Consider the following 13544-nt stretch of genomic DNA (forward strand, 5'->3'; position numbering starts at 1 on the left):
GAAACTAGCAACAGAAGAGCAGTTTTTCATTCTGGTAATGGAATTACTTGTTAGGCAGAATAATGGCCCCCAAGATGTCTACACTCTAAAACCCATAACCTGTGAATATGTTATGTTACATGGTAATAAAAGAATTAAGATTGCAGATGGAATCTTTGCTATCTCAGGTTAACAAAGGTCTTAAATATGATACAACAAGTACAAATCACAGGTGAAATAAATGAGTTGAACTTCATAAAATTTAAAAACTGTTGAAGACGTTAAGTTAATGAAAAGACAACCCTAGCCAGTTTGGCTCAGTGGATAGAGCATCAGCCTGCGGATTGAAGAGTCCCAGGTTCCATTCTGACCAAGGGCACAAGCCCGGGTTTCGGGCTCAATCCCCAGTTAGGGGCATGCAAGAGGATCCGATCAATGATTCTTTCTCATCATTAATGTTTCTATCTCTCCCTCTCCCTTCCTCTCTGAAATCAATAAAGAAATATATTTGAAAAAAAGAAAAAGAAAAGACAAACCACAAACTAAGAAAACATTCACAATCCATCTATCTGACAAACAATTGGTCCCTAAAATACTTAAAGAATTCTTATATCTCATTGCCATTATAACATGAACAAAAGATTTTGAATAGATATTTCACAAAAGAAAATACTCATTTGACCAATCAGCACCTTATGGTGCCCAACATCATTAGTCACATGGAAATAGAAATTATAACCACAACGAGATACCACTACAGACTCCTTAGAATAACTACATTTTAAAAACTGATAAATTTACCATATTAATAATAGGAAAAATAGGTGCAAGTGTACATGAGAACTCTGTATTATGACAATTTTTAAAAATCTGAAACTGTTCTAAGAAAGTTTATTTAAAAAACTGATAATATCAAGCTGTTATCAAGGATGTGGACCACCTAGAACTCTAATACACAAAGACAACAATTTGATAGTTTGTTATAAAGTTAAACATTTACTTACCATGTAACCCAAAAATTCTGACCACAAGTATCCTATCTAATAAAGAGGGAATATGCTAATTGATCCTCATGCCATCGAAGATGGTGGTGCCCACAGCCAATAAGGAGGGAATATGCTAATTGACTGCCACGCCCTCAAAGATGGTGGCGCTCACAGCCACAAGATGGTGGCATCCAGTCCCCTCAGCCCCACAGGGGCTGCAGGTGCGCGCTAAAGTCAGGCCTGCCCCCAGGCAGACCCGGCTGCTTCACCCACCTGCCTCCAGAGTCCCCAGTCACCTCAGCCCCCCAGCCACTGAGGGCCAGCCCAAGGCACAGGTAAGCCTCGGATGGCAGCTGCCCAGATGCCCAGGGCCGCTGGAGGCTCAGGTAACCAGGGCCGGCCGAGGCTTGTGCTGCCTGTAGTGGCAGCAGCAGAGATGTGATGGGGTGTCGCCTTCCCCTGATTGCCGGGTTGCCTCCTGTCCCTGAGGACTCCCGGACTGTGAGAGGGGGCAAGCAGGGCTGAGGTACCCCCACTCCAGTGCATGAATTTTCATGCACTGGGCCTCTAGTTTACCTAATAAAAACCGATGTCTACAAAAATAAATGTTTATAGTAGCTTTATTCATAACAGCTAAAAACTAGAAACAGCCCTAGCGGGTTTGGCTCAGTGGATAGAGCGTCAACCTGTGGACAGAAGGGTCCCAGGTTCGATTCTGGTCAAGGGCATATTCCTGGTTGCAAGCTCCTCCCCAGCCTGGGCCCTGGTCAGGGCATGTGCAGGAGGCAACCAATTGCTGTGTTTCTCTCACATGGATATTTCTCTCTGCCTTTCCTTCTCTCTCCCAATCTCTCTAAAAACCAATGGAAAAATATTCTTGGGTTGAGGATTAAGATAAATAGATAGATAGATAGATAGATAGATAGATAAAAACTAGAAACAACCCAAACATAAAGTAACATATGAATGAATAAAAATAAATTGTGATATATATATATATATATATATATATATATATATATCACTAGTATATAGTGATATATGTGATACATATGATTGGGATAGTACTCAACAATAAAAGGGAATGAATTAATGACCTATATAAGAATATGGATGAATATAAAAAACCTTATGCTAAGTTATGATAGAAACAGACACAAAGAATATATACTCTATGATTCCACTCATAAGAAATTCGAAACGGGAGACATTGTAATCTACAGTGACAAAAAGCAGATTAGTGGTTGTCTCTGACCATAGCTGGTGGGCAGGGAAACTGCCTGCAAATAGGTTTGAGGGAACGTTTTAGGGCCATGGAAGCCTTCTGTATTATGTTTGGGGTAGCCTTTATCAAAACTCATCCAACTGTACACTTTAAATGGGTATATTTTCATGTGTATAAACTATCATTCAATAAAATTGATTTGTAAGAGAAGAGACAAAAAACTTTAACAGGCAGTTTTTACAACAAAAATTCAGAATTGCCGGACACTTGTAATTGCATTTAGGGCTCACCCAGATGATCCAGAATTGTGTCCCCATCTCAAGATCCTTCATTTAACCACATCGACAAAGACATGACATTTACAGGTTCTAGGGATTAAGACCTGATATATTTGGGTGGCCCACTACAACCACATTTCCACATTTCCCCCTTTTATCCTGTATTACATCATTTGTTATTACAAAAGTTATAGTTGTGCTTTCCCTTTCCCTTTCCCTTTCCCTTTCGCCCCGCCTCCCCTCCCCTCCTCTTCCTCTCTCTCTCCCCCTTCCTTCCCCCTTCACCACAACAGTACCATTGCCTTCCTCACTCCCAAGCCCTTAGGGCCCTTCCTTTGCCTCCATAACTCATTTCCTCAGCCCACTTCTACAAATTATTTCTTCTACCTCTGTAATTGTATATATAAATGTTCTCTTATTTAAAAAAGTGATAGTTGTTTTGAAAAGGAAATTAGAATATACAGATAAGCAAAACAAGAAAACAAAATTGCCCCCAGAGATAAGCATTGTTAATATTTTGGTAACAATCTTTTTTATATACACACATATATGCATATCTATCTATCTATCTATCTATCTATCTATCTATCTATCTATTCTAGAGGCCCGGTGCACAAAATCTGGTCCCTCAGCCTGGCCTGCGCCCTCTTGCAGTCCAGGAGCCCTCAGGAAAAGTTTGATTGACGGCTTAGGCCCACTCCCTGCAGGGAGCCAGCAGTTGGACATCCTTAATGCTGCCGTGGAGGCAGGAGAGGCTCCTGCCACTGCCGCTGTGCTTGCCAGCTGTGAGCCCGGCTTCTGGATGAATGGTGCTCCCCCTGTGGGAGCGCACTGACCACCAGGATGCAGCTCCTGCATTGAGCGTCTGCCCCCTGGTGGTCAGTGTGGGTCATAATGACCGGTCGTTCCACCCTTTGGTCAACTTGCATATTAGCCTTTTATTATATAAGATATATGATTGATTTCAGGGAGGAAGGGAGAGGGAGAGAGAGATGGAAACACCAATGATGAGAGAGAATCATCAATAGGCTGCCTGCCTCCTGCATGCCCCATACCAGGGACTGAGCCCAAAACCTGGGTATATGCCCCTACCCGGAATCAAACAATGATCTCCTGGTTCATAGGTTGAAGCTCAACCACCAAGCCACACCGGCCGAGCTTGATAACTATCTTTACAATTTTTTTCTCTGTGACTATACATTTACATATAGGTCCTACTAAAGTTTTAAAAATCCAGCTCATAACACAACCCTTGATTCCACTTCACAGAAGTGTACCTCCAAGTTGGGAAACACTGCTGTTATTCCCATAGAAACCATAAAATGCAGAAATTTACTTGGGGGGAAAACTTAGATATTCCTCTATGTCAGATAGGTTAATGTCAGTGTGCCTTTTTTGAAATAAGAAGTTAAGTAACATAAAAAAGCTTGTGGTCATTTGTGCAATGATAGGGGAAAGAATACGCAAGAATGTCATTCTCAAGAGAAGTGCCAGGAGATTTCTCCATTTCCAGAGCTTAGGGTAAACTGGCTTTCTGGAATTTGTGACCACAAGCTGTGACTGTGTGTGTGCCAGTGGGAGGCTGTGGCTCTTTGTATTTGGGAAATGCCCTGTGCATCACCAGTGGAGCAGATTGACAGTGGTGATGCATTTGCTCTGTGCTAACCTTGCCCAGGACCCTCGTGACAGAGAGTATGCATTTGCTAGAAGTCTGCCGGGACCCAAGATACACATGGTAAGCATGACTTTGACTGCAGTAACAATATGCTTTAACCAACCAAACCAGCTCATTCTCTCTCTCTCTCTCTCTCTCTCTCTCTCTCTCCCCCATAAAAATTAATGCAAATTAAATATTCAAAACACTTTGCTTCATTTTAAGCTATAGAATAAATAAGCCAACAGCAATAGGATTCACATATCATGAACAAATAGGAAATAAATGAATAATTCCTTTGTACATTTCCTAATGTACATTTCTAGCTTTTGCATCTTTAAGTCTCAAGTTTCACTTCTTTGGCTACTTCTACTTACACTCATCTTCCCCTTTTGAACAGTAGTTTTTGTTTCCAAATCATTCTTACTATGCTTTGGAAAGAAAAGAAAGAAGATAACTCGTCAGTGTTTGCCTTTACAATCCCCAGCCACAGAACACAGAGACCTCCAATCTGCAAGACACCAGGCCTCACACTGTGAAACAGAAAGCAAATAAAAAGAATCTTTATTTTAAAAGCATTTGATCCACCAAGAACAGGGCAACTGGATTGTTCAGCCAGGTACCGTGTGGAGAGATAATGGGGTTTTAAATGGGTTTGGGAACCAAATATTACAGTTTGGGTTTACAGTTACTTAAAGCTTGTGCCTGGGGGTATAAAAGCCTTAACACTAAAGACTGTGGTTTTGCATGACTGGATTTGCCTGCAGTGAAACTTTTAGGGCTGGTTAGTCTGTTAGTCTGGCCTGGTGGGGTTTCATTAGGTTCCTTGGGATTGATGTGTAAATGTAGAATCAAATCAGAAGGGAGACAAAGTGAGGGAAAGTGCTCTGAAAATACTTTTTGGGCTTATACTTTTGTTCTTAATGTTGTTGGAATCACAGAAGGTGAGCTGAAAAGGTGGGAGGGTGTTGGGGGGAGGATTACTCATTCCATTTAGTCCCCTGCATTACTGGTGAGAAAGCTGATATCTAGAACAGTGATTTTTGAACCAGTGCCTCAAAAAAATGTAAAACATGCACTACCTGACAACTTAGCCAGAGGCACTGACCTCTTTTCCCTAGATTGTCAAATAAAAAAATGACAACAGACAACACAACAATAGCCATCTGGTGTGTCAATGCCCTGTCTTGAACCATAAATATCGGTCATATAATAGAGTTGCATCTTATTGGTCATGTCACATAATAAGGTTGCATCTGATTGATTTTTTTAAAAAATTGATTTGCAAGAGAGAGAGAGAGAGAGACATCAATTTGTTGTCCCATTTACTTATGCATTCCTTGATTGATTCTTGTATGTGCCCTGACTGGGATTGAACCCCCAATCTTGGTGTATTGGGACAACACTCTAACCCACTGAGCTACCCGGGCTGGGCTAACAGGCCAGGGCTGGTTAATTCTTGGTACTAGACATCCTTATAAACAAGTATAGGTACCTGATTTTTTAAAAAGTCACCTTGGAGCCCTAGCTGGTTTGGCTCAGTGGATAGAGTGTTGGCCTGCGGATTGAGGGGTCCCAGGTTCGATTCCGGTCAAGGGCACATGCCCAGGTTGCAGGCTTGATCCCCAGTGGGGAGCATGCAGGAGGCAGCTGATCAATGATTCTCAGTCATCATTGATGTTTCTATATCTCTCCCTCCCTCTCTGAAATCAATAAAAATATATTTTAAAAAAAAGTCACCTTGGAGCCAAAAGGGCAGTAATTACTTTCTTTTTTTTGGTAAATCAATCAGAATTATATCTATTTTTTGTCAGATCGCATAAAATATATATTTTGGTATGCCACAGGATGTTAGTACTATAATTAGCTTACGTGTGCCATGAGATGAAAAAGGTTGAAAACCTCTGATCTAGAGAGAAGGGAAGGAACCCACTGTTACAGGACATCTATTGTTAATAGCGTTGTTTTTTTTTTAAATGAAATTGTCAACACCTATTTTATTTATTTTTTATTTTTTTAATATATTTTATTGATTTTTTTTTTTTACAGAGAGGAAGGGAGAAGGATAGAGAGCCAGAAACATCCATGAGAGAAAAACATCGACCAGCTGCCCCCTGCACACGCCCTAGTGGGGATGTGCCTGCAACCAAGGTACATACCCTTGACCGGAATCGCACCCGGGACCCTTGAGTCCACAGGCCGACGCTCTATCCACTGAGCCAAAACCGGTCAGGGCAATAGCATTTTTACATACTTTATCTCGGTTAGTCCTGACAACTCTGCTTTAGAGGGATACAAAATGTGTGAAGGGAGGTCAACTGACAAGATTCAGATCTACAGAAGTAGGATGGAATCTGTCTCCTGTCATTGTTGTCTTACTGGTTCAGCCCACTTCTATAATGCTAATTGTATTAGCCTGCTCAGGCTGCCATAACAAAACCCTATAGACTGGTGGCTTAACCAACAGAAAGTTATTTTATTTTATTATTATTTTTTTTTAATCCTCACCCGAGGATATTTTTCCATTGATTTTCAAGAGTAGAAGAGAGAGGGACAGACAGAGAGAAACACATTGATTGGTTGTCTCCTTTATTTATTTATTTATTTATTTATTTATTTTTTAAATATATTTTATTGATTTTTTACAGAGAGAAAGGGAGAGGGATAGAGAGTTAGAAACATCAATGAGAGAGAAACATCGATCAGCTGCCTCCTGCACACCCCCCACCGGGAATGTACCCGCAACCAAGGTACATGCCCTTGACTGGAATCGAACCTGGGACCCTTTAGTCCACAGGCCGACGCTCTATCCACTGAGCCAAACCAGTTAGGGCACCTCCTTTTTAAAAAAAAAAAAAAAAATTCTTTTTATTGACTTCAGAGAGGATGGGAGAGGGAGAGAGAGATAGAAACATCAATGATGAGAGAGAGAGCCATTGATCGGCTGCCTCCTGCACACCCCACACTGGGGATGGAGCCTGCAACCTGGGTATGTGCCCTTGGCTGGAATCGAACCTGGGACCCTTACAGTCCGCAGGCTGACACTCTATCCGTTGAGCCAAGCCGGCTAGGAGGGCAACAGAAAGTTATTTTCTCAGAGTTCTGAAGTCCCAGATCAAAGTGTGGTTTCTCTGGAGGCTGCTCTCCTGGGCTTGCAGGTCTGCCTTCTCACAGTCTCTCCTTTCAGTGTGCATCTCTGGGTCTCTGTGTACAAATCTCATTGTCTTGTTAAGGACTCCAGTCAGATTGGATTAGGGCTCACCCTAATAGCCCAATTTTAACTTAATTACCTATTTAAAGGGCCCATCTCCAAATACAGTAATGTCCCAAGCGGGGAGGGGGGGGAGATGGGGGAGGATAGGGCTTCAACTTCACAACAGTCCTAGGAGATGGGGATTAATCATGTCAGCATTTCAGATAAAGAAAGCAAGACTTGTCCAGCCGGTGTGGTTCAGTGCTTGAGCGTTGACCTATGAACCAGGAGATCACAGTTCAATCCCTAGTCAGAGCACATGCCTAGGTTTCAGGCTTATCCCGAGTAGGGCGCATGTAGGAGAGAACTGATCAGTGATTCTCTCTCATCATTGATATTTCTCTCTCTCTCTCCCTCTCTGAAATCAATAAAAAATATATTAAAAAAAGAAAGAAAGAAAGACTCAGTAAGGGAAGGGTACCCATTTAATAAACAGCAAAGTGAGGATTTTAATTCACTACTGCAATGTCAAAGCTACACATACTTTCCACTTCTGTGTGCTGCCTCTCTGTTCCCATTACATACGACTTTCCCCCCATTTCATCCATAAGTTCTGGGATGAATCCATAAACGTGGGTTATATGGTCCTGAGGAACTTCAATTCTCTAGGGAGCTCATGTAAACATTTGGAATAAAATGTCCATTTTTAAAATTTTTTTATTGATTTTAGAGAGAGGAAGGGAGAGAGAAAAACATCAATGTAAGAATCATTGGTCGGTTGCCTCCCGCATGTTCCCTGACTAGAATTGAACCTGCAACTTGGACATGTGCCCTGACTGGGAACTGAACCCACCACCTTTCAGTGTACCGGATGATGCTCCAGCCAACTGAGCCACACCGGCCAGGGCTAAAATGTCCATTTTTAGAATTACTGTAGTTCTAAATATTATTTTTCAAAGTACAAATGTAGGAAAAGACTTCCTCCATGCAATTCAGTTCTTCACTGAACAGCTTGGTTAAGGAGGTGGGGAAGTGTTCAGAGCCATAGCCACGATTCAGGGCAGCAAACTTGTCTCAACCCTGTCCTTTATGCCAGCGGGCAAGTGGGAGGGGACTACCTGAGATTCAGACTATGGGTTGATTTTATTCTCAAGAGCAATGAGTAATTAGTCAATTATCTTTGAGTTAGTTCTCTGGTCTGGTCACAGACTTTCTCTCTGTGGGTAGGAAGAATACTACCAGTATCCAAACTGAATATGAATTATTAGCATCTTCAAAATCAGCTGAGATTCCTGCCTGATGATCCATGTAGCAATTTTTTTTTTTAATTTCTTTATTGATTTCAGAGAGGAAGGGAGAAGGAGAGAGAGATAGAAACATCAATGATGAGAGAGAATCATTGATTAGTTGCCTCCCGCATGCCCCCTACTGGGGATCGAGCCCGCAACCCAGGCATGTGCCCTTGGCCAGAATCGAACCTGGGACCCTTCAGTCCGCAGGCCGATGCTCTATCCACTGAGCCAAGCCGGCTAGGGCAAAGAAACCCATGTAGCAATTTTAACTGATTATTTGTTTCAGACAAAGTGACTGCCTGGCCAACTCTAGGATTAGTTTATTCTGTTCACAAGTGAGTATAAGGAACTTCTTAGGTCCTTCCTCTATCTTCTTCCTCTTTCCCTGTTCTCTCTTAAACTCTGACCCAGTAGGTGGAGACACACCTCTTCTAGGGGAGTGGAAAGGAAGGTGAAAAAAAAAACTAGTAGTTGCGATTTACTGAGTGTTTTCTGTGTATCAGTCAAAGACTCCCAACTTGTCAGTGGTAGAGCTGACATTTGAACTCATTCCTGACACCAAAATAGGCCTTGCTTACACTCAGGTGCTGTCCAAGCCTGGTTTTCAGATTCTTTCCGCAGGGCTTCTTCCCTGTGCTGCTTCCTCTGCCTAGAAATAGTCTTTCCCCTTTAACGGCTGGCGAACTTTGATTTCCTTCAAGAACAACTCAAAACTTGGCCGAAACCGGTTTGGCTCAGTGGATAGAGCGTCGGCCTGTGGACTGAAGGGTCCCGGGTTCGATTCCGGTCAAGGGCATGTACCTTGGTTGCAGGCACATCCCCAGTAGGAGGTGTGCAGGAGGCAGCTGATCGATGTTTCTAGCTCTCTATCCCTCTCCCTTCCTCTCTGTAAAAATATCAATAAAGTATATATTAAAAAAAAAAAAGATCACAAAAATTAAAAAAGAACAACTCAAAACTCATTTCTTCCAAGAATTAAATATCCCTCCGTGGGGGTTACCCTAGAACACTGACCTTCAAACTTTTATTGACTTCAACTCACAATAAGAAATACACTTACATGGGGGCTTACCTGCCGTGGGAATGGCTCGGGGCGGGGGATCAATTGGGGAAAAAGAAGACATATGTAAAACTTTAGACAATAAAATAAAGTAAAAAGAAATACACTTACATCACTAGGATTTATAAACAAAACAAAATTGTCATGAAAAAATACAGTGCATTCAGATAGTTTTAATTCTATTTAATTTTTATAATATACTAATTTTAACCCACTTAAGTTGATTTCATGACCCGCTGAGAGTTGGGGTAACTGGAAGAGGGGAAGGGGCGGGGGGTTGGAAGGAGACTTGACTTTGGGTGGTAAACACACAATATAATATACAGATGATCTATTATAGAATTGTACACTTGAAATCTTTATAATTTTATTAATCAATATCATACCAATAAATTCAATAAATTTTTTTTAAAAAAAGAAAAGAAAATCTGCCCAAGAAGACAGTCTTTCTTCCTTTGACAGCTTTTGTTTCTCTTATCTCTGAAAGGTTCAGATTCTCTGGCCCCTCAAAAAGATGCACTGGGGCCAGTTCTTTGTTGCCCCATCTATTAGCCATCTGAGATGAAGTTTCATTTTGATCTTATTTATTTTTCCAATGATGAAAAGTTGGCCTTAAAAGCATGATTATTTGGCCCTAACCAGTTTGGCTCAGTGGATAGAGCGTCGGCCTGCGGACTGAAGGGTCCCAGGTTCGATTCCGGTCAAGGGCATGTACCTTGGTTTCGGGCACATCCCCAGTAGGAGGTGTGCAGGAGGCAGCTGATCAATGTTTCTCTCTCATCGATGTTTCTAACTTTCTATGCCTCTCTCTTCCTATCTGTAAAAAATCAATAAAATATATTTTAAAAAAAAATTAAAAGCATGATTATTTGTATTCTTGGCTGGGTGTACCTAGCATATTTGACATTTAAGAAAATCATTTCAAACACTTCCCTCCTTTATACAACAATATTTTCAATAATAATCATATAACAAAATTAGTAATAGTAATGACCATAAAAGAAACCCAGATATTACCAATTTTTTAATCCTCACCTGAGGATATTTTTTCCATTGATTTTTGAAAGAGTGGATGGGAGGGGGAGAGACAGAGAGAGAGAAATATTGATGTGAGAGAAACACATTGATTGTCTGCCTCCCGCACTCTCGCCAACCATGGCCAGGTATCCATCCTACAACTGAGGTACATGCCCTTGACCAAAATCGAACCTGCAACCTTTCAGTCAATGGACTGACACTCTTACCACGGAGCCAAACTGGCTAGGGAAACAATTTTTTTAAACTGTAAAATACATGTAACATAAAATTTACCATCTTAACCATTTTAAGTGGACACTTCTGTAGTGTTATGTGTACTCACATTATTTTGTTGTACACTCAATTTCCAAAACATTTGCTTCTTGAAAAATTGAAACTCTGGCCCTGGCAGGTGTGGCTCAGTTGGTTGAGCATCAAATCCTGTTCACCAAAGGATTGCTGGTTTGATTCCTGGTCAGGACACATACCCAGGTTACAGTTTAATCCCTGGTCAGGGTGCATGCAGGAGGCAATTGATCAATGTTTCTCTCTAATCTCTCTCTCTCTCTCTCTCTCTCTCTCTTTCTCCCTATCCCTCCCCCTCTCTCTAAAATCAATAAAAGCATGTCCTTGGGTAAAGATTTTTTTTAAATGACACTGAATGGTTTGCTTTTAAGTTTAAACATATTTACATTAACTTGGTAATACAGTATTTTGATTTGTCTTTCCTCTGGGTATGGGTTTGATTGTAATTTTGTTTCTTCTAACATGCCACTGGACTGGACACCTCAAACTGCCCCACCTCCTGACTTCCCTTCTCAGTAACAAAGCTACTGTCCACTTGTCACCAAAGCCAAAACACTTACGTGCCTCCCTCCTTCTTATCCAGTCTGATGTAGTCTGGTCATTCCACCTCCTAAACCTCGCTCAAACAATGGCTCCTTTTCTCTAGCCCTCCATACACTATCTGACTCACTGAATGACTGGAATTCTGTATCATCTTCTACAAAACATAATGTATGGTCTACAAATTTCAGTTTCAGATTTTCTGAAAATAGAGTAAGATTTTAAGCATTTAAGAAGTAATTTGTAGAATCCTATACTTTTTTCATGATTTTTTCCACCTCTGTCATGTGCCTCAATGAGGTTAATTTTTAAAATGAGGCAGTTTAATACTTAACTGATATAGAAAGATCTCAAAATATATAGTATATGAGAAAACAACAGATGTTGAATATTATGTATATTATGACCTTGTTGGGTGTGGGGGGAAAAAAGAATAAGTACAAAAGTGACTATGGTTGCTGCCTGATAATTTCTGGTTCTGTTAGTTTTACAGAATGAGGATCAGTTTAAAGAACAAGGAAGCAAATATTGGGATTATCTTTGAAAGGTCCATTTGGAAATAATACCGTCTATTGAGCTATAGAAGAGTGAAAGCTTTTATTCAGAACAAGTAAGTATACTAGGAATAAAATCTGTCTGGTTATATAGTATGCCACCAAATGATAGTGAATGAAAAATCAATTCATTCCTTCCCCTGATGAGTTATATGTGGAATTCCCCATAAATATTCTTTTGTGGGTTTGAGAATTCAGTTATAAACCTGGCAGCCCATGATAAAAGGCAGAAACACAGTTAGGGTAGGACTTACACAGAGCAATCAGGTGTGTTTTTAAATATTGGTCCTCTGTCATCACCTATTAGCATAACCTCCCAGCCAGATAGCAGAGATCTGTACCTATCAAGTGCATTGTGAAGAAACATGGTGTTTCACATGGCAACCAAAATGTAATTCCTTCTCATATATATATGTATGTATATATATATATATATATATATATATATATATATATATACACACACACATATATATATATGTACACATACTAGAGGCCCAGTGCACAAAATTCGTGCACTAGGTGGGGGTGTCCCTCAGCCCAGCCTGCACCCTCTCCAATCTGGGATCCCTCTCACAATCCAGGACTGCTGGCTCCCAACCGCTCCCCTGCCTGCCTGCCTGATTGCCCCTAACCGCTTCTGCCTGTCAGCCTGATCATTCCCTAACCACTCCCCTGCCAGCCTGGTTGCCCCCAACTGCCCTCCCCTGCTGTCCTGGTCGCCCCTAACTGCCCTCCCCTGCTGGCGTGATTGCCCACAACTGCCCTCCACTGCAAGCCATCTTGTGACCACATGGGGGCGGCCATCTTGTGTGAGGACGTGATGGTCAATTTGCATATTACCTCTTTATTATGTAGGATTTCAGAGAGTAAGGGAGAGGGAGAGAGAGAGAAACAGCAATAATGAGAGAATCACCAGTTGGCTGCCTTCTGCATGCCCCCTACTGGGAACTGTGCCCACAACCCAGGCATGTGCCCTGACCAGGGATCAAACCATGATCTCCTGGCTCATAGGTTGATGCTCAACTACTGAGCTACGCCAGTTGGGCAACTCTTTCCATTTTGATTACTGGGTATAGACCTGTGCTATCCAATGCAATGGCCACTAGCCACATGTCTATTTAAATGTGAATTTAAATAAATAAAATGTAAAATTCAGTTGCATGAGCACACTAGCCACATTTCAAGTGCTTAATAGCCACATGTGGCTAATGGTTACTCTATTGGACAGCAGAAATATAGAACATGTTTATCATCATAGAAAATTCTACTGTACCGTGCTGGTCTAGAAACAGATATTCTGATAAGAATGAATACTGAATGAATGAAAGAAAGAATGGGTGAATAAGCAGCATTGTTTTCACATAATTACTTGATAAGAGAGGGTATGGTAGTACACAGGAACATATACCATGGTTATTAATAAGAACATCTGATAGTTATATAGCAGAATACTTTTC

The sequence above is a fragment of the Plecotus auritus genome, assembly GCF_963455305.1.
Source record: "Plecotus auritus genome assembly, chromosome: 8".
In the NCBI taxonomy this organism is placed as follows: Eukaryota; Metazoa; Chordata; class Mammalia; order Chiroptera; family Vespertilionidae; genus Plecotus; species Plecotus auritus.